The sequence below is a fragment of the Papio anubis genome, chromosome 14 (assembly GCF_008728515.1).
Source record: "Papio anubis isolate 15944 chromosome 14, Panubis1.0, whole genome shotgun sequence".
NCBI classification, from domain to species: domain Eukaryota; kingdom Metazoa; phylum Chordata; class Mammalia; order Primates; family Cercopithecidae; genus Papio; species Papio anubis.
Window position 1 is genome coordinate 44,479,113 of NC_044989.1, and position 3,971 is coordinate 44,483,083.

General features: G+C 39.9%; 1 long non-coding RNA gene across 1 annotated transcript; it reads right to left on the reverse strand.

The window, feature by feature from the left end:
- Window positions 1–2,168: 2,168 nt before the first annotated feature.
- LOC108581618 lies at window positions 2,169–3,259 on the reverse strand. Its single transcript, XR_001894068.2, has 2 exons — window positions 3,216–3,259; window positions 2,169–2,785 (listed from the first exon to the last, which is right to left on the reverse strand). It is a non-coding gene; the product is annotated as an uncharacterized LOC108581618 (long non-coding RNA).
- Between the last annotated feature and the right edge of the window lie 712 nt (window positions 3,260–3,971).

Below are 3,971 nucleotides of genomic sequence, written 5' to 3' on the forward strand. Positions count from 1 at the left end.
AGAGAATAAAACTACATCAGGTACAAAAACCACCTGCCTTCTTAATTAATGACCTTTGTTATAGATTAACTTCTCCTTTGTTGTCCTGCTTCTCTTAGACCAGATGACAGAAAACCCAGATGACAGAAACACCCTCTGTAAAAGGTGTTCAGTGTACCTTTCCCAAGAGAAACACTGCCTGTAACCAAATTGCTGTAACTATGTGCCAACCTTGTAAGAAAAATGTTGCAATCCTGCCAAAAACTCCTGTCTCTGCCTACGTAAATGGAACCTTCAGCACGCTGACTCCATTCCTTTGGAGCTGGTGCTCCTGGGTGGGCTGTCCTCAAACTCTGCGCTTGAATAATCTCTGTTTAAATTAGATTCTGACCTTTTTGATGATTTTCAGTTGATAGGGCCAAAATTTAACCACAGCTATTAGGATGACTCCCAGCATATTCTTTTTTCTGTCTCCCATTATTTCATTGATTACCATTATATATCCTAACTCCAACTGTCTTCACCATCCAGGACCCTTTTCTCCCAATGTGCTCTCATTTTCTTGATCATTCTTAAAGTATGCAACCCAGAACTGAGCATTTATGTGTAGCAGAACTGTCTCATCCTTTATTCTCATTAATACTTTTCTGTTCTTCTATTTAACACCCAAATATTGAACTAGATTTTCTGGCAACAGTAACTGCATGTTACTGTTTGAGTCCTTCAAGCTTATTTTTACTGCCTGTAAGCAATCTTTTTCCATTCCATACTTGTGGTTGGTGTTTTGGTTAACCTATTTTGCAGGACGTTTATTTGTTCCTATTAAGTTTTCTTGGGTAAAATTCATTAACCTTTTGAGTTGGTTGTGGATTTATCTAAGATATCTAAATATCTAAGATATTTAGCTATCTTCTTTCCAGTTACTCAAAAATTTCATACATAAACCTCCCATACTGAATGAAACAGGTCCAAGTACTGAGGCCCTGTGGGAGGCCTCAGAAACTTCTCTTCAGTAGGATGCAAATTGACCAATCTTTTACTCAATACCCATTAGGTAAGAATTTCAGCAATGTGCTGATCAACTTATCTGCTCATATTTCTCCAGTTTATCTACAAGGATATAATAGGATTTTACATTCTTCGCAGAAGTCCCTTGCATATAACCCAACTTATGTGGAGGTTTCACTTTGACCTATTCCTCTAGGTCCTTGCAAATTTCTGGTGTTGGTTTCTGCTTGTGGTATTGCTTGCATTATTTATGCATTTTAAAAACTCTGAGCTTGTTATAATTCTTCCTGTGTAACGGCTGATTTCTTGGTTTTGTTTTTATTGTTGTTTTATTATTTTTAGGTGCCTCTGCCTTTTTATTCTGTATGTTATACTTCAATTAAAATATTTTTTAAAATATCCCCGATGCATTAAAAAAAAATCAACACTACAAGTTGCTCTGCAACCTGAAGGCCAACTGTAGCAGTGTAGGTTGATCAAGGTAGAACAGTGCCTCACCCACAGACACCATTCATATCACAGACATGTGGACTTAGATGCAACCACTCTCCAGCAAGTAGCAGGAAAGTGTTCTAATTCTAATAAAACTAGTATAGTTATATTGCAACAAATACCTGACAGGTGGAAGTAACATGACTTGCAAAAAAAAGTGCTTTTTTTGGAAGTGGTTTTTCCAATTTACCAAAGATGCCACATGGGCCAGCAGCAGCCCTGGAGCCTTGAATTCCTCTGGGAGAGGAGACGAGGTAGCTCTGCACCCTACATTCTCCCCTACCTGATATATATCCTCTTTCTTTAATTAAAAAAAAAAAAAAAAAAAAACAAATGGCAAAAGCCATAGGACTGTGGCACAGGAATTAAGCAGCATCTGAGAAATCTTAAAGGACCAGCTTTAGTTTCCTAGGCTGGAGTTCAGCCTTTTTGGAAGGGCCTGTGACACACTCAGTATGTCCTTCTACCTCTTATTCTCTTGACTTCCTCAGTCACCAGGGCTGAAAAAATAGCAAATGAGAAATAGTGGAAAGGAAGGGAATGCCCCAGATGTAAATAGCATTGTAAATTTCTACAGATATACGTATTACGTATAATGTGTATATAGATAGTGTATATTTTTGTGCTCATTTCTGTATATATGCTATACTTCAATAAAATTTTATTTTAAAGAACCTTGGATAATGCAATAAACCTTCATATATATTTATTTATATGAGGTTTCTGTTAGTAGAAAACATGGAAACAGTTGAATAGATGTGGATATGCTTTGGAGAATATAAATTAAAATATAGATTACATGTATGAAAAAGTCACTTTCAGGGAAGGAGGGTACACCTTCCAAGAGACAGGCACCAGTTTAGTCAGGGTAAGCTAAATTGCTATAACGGAACCAAATCTGTAATGTTCAAACATAATAGAAGTTTATTTCTTGTTCATCTATAGACCAGGCTAGGTGTTCCAGGTCAGAGGCTTCTTCTCTTCTGTGTGGTGACTCAGGTTTGAGGCATTTTGCATCTGGTGGCTACCTATCACCCAGGGCCTTATTGTTATGTATATCCCACCAGCACAAGGGGAAAGAGAGCAAGGGAAGGGGACCCCAGCTTCTTCAAAGCCTCAACCTGAAGGTGGTGCACTTTGTTTGTATTTGCACTTCATTGATGAGAACATGGCCACACTTAGCTGTAGGTGCAAAGTGTGGGGTTGAGAAACTGGATCCCTGGTAGGTAGCTGCATCACAGCCCTTCTTCAGAGCAGGTAAACAGGGTCCACCACTTCAGAGAGATGCGGCATACATATTAAGGCACTGTGGACAGAGAAAACAAATGATTCAAACACAAGCTTCAAAAATGAGATACCTCCACACACGCACCAGAATTACTAAGATTAAAAAGACTGATGATACCATATGTTGGCAAAGGTGTGTAACAACCAGAACTGTTGGCATTATTGGTGGAAGCATAATGACACAATCATGTTGGGAAAAGTTCTGAGGTTTCTTTCTTTTTTTTTTTTTTAATTATACTTTAAGTTCTAGGGTACATGTGCACAATGTGCAGGTTTGTTACATAGGTATACATGATGTACCATGTTGGTTTGCTGCACCCATCAACTCATTATTTACATTAGGTATTTCTCCCAATGCTATGCCTCCCCCTTCCCCCTACCCCTCAACATGCCCCAGTGTGTGATGTTCCCCGCCCTGTGTCCAAGTGTTCTCGTTGTTCAACTCCCACCTGTGAGTGAGAACATCCGGTGTTTGGCTTTCTGTCCTTGTGACGGTTTGCTTAGAATGATGGTTTTCAGCTTCATCCATGTCCCTTCAAAGGACATGAACTCATCCTTTTTTATGGCTGCGTAGTATTCCATGGTGTATATGTGCCACATTTTCTTCATCCAGTCTTTCATTGATAGACATTTGGGCAGGTTCCAAGTCTTTGCTATTGTGAATAGTGCCACAATAAACATACACGTGCATGTGTCTTTATAGCAGCATGATTTACAATCCTTTGGGTATATACCTAGTAATAGGATTGCTGGGTCAAATGGTATTTCTTATGAAACAAAACATACACCTGCAATTGTCCCATCATTTTCATGCCTAGATATTTACCTAAGAGAAATAAAAACATATGTCCTGCCTAGTGCAGTAGCTCACACCTGTAATCCCAGCATTTTGGAAGGCCAAGGCAGGCAGATCACTTGAACCCAGGAATTTGGGACCAACCTGGGCAACATGACAAAACCCCATCTTTACTAAAAATACAAAAAATGAGCCAAGCGTGGTGACACATGCCTGTGGTCCCAGAGACTCTGAGGTGGGAGGATCACCTGAGCCCAGGAGGTCGAAGCTGCAGTGAGCCATGATTACTGCTTTCCAGCCTGGGCAACAGAGTGTGACCCTGTCTCAACAAAGTAAATAGGCCAGGCACGGTGGCTCACGGCTGTAATGCCAGCACTTTGGGAGGCCAAGGTGGTGGATCACCTGAGGT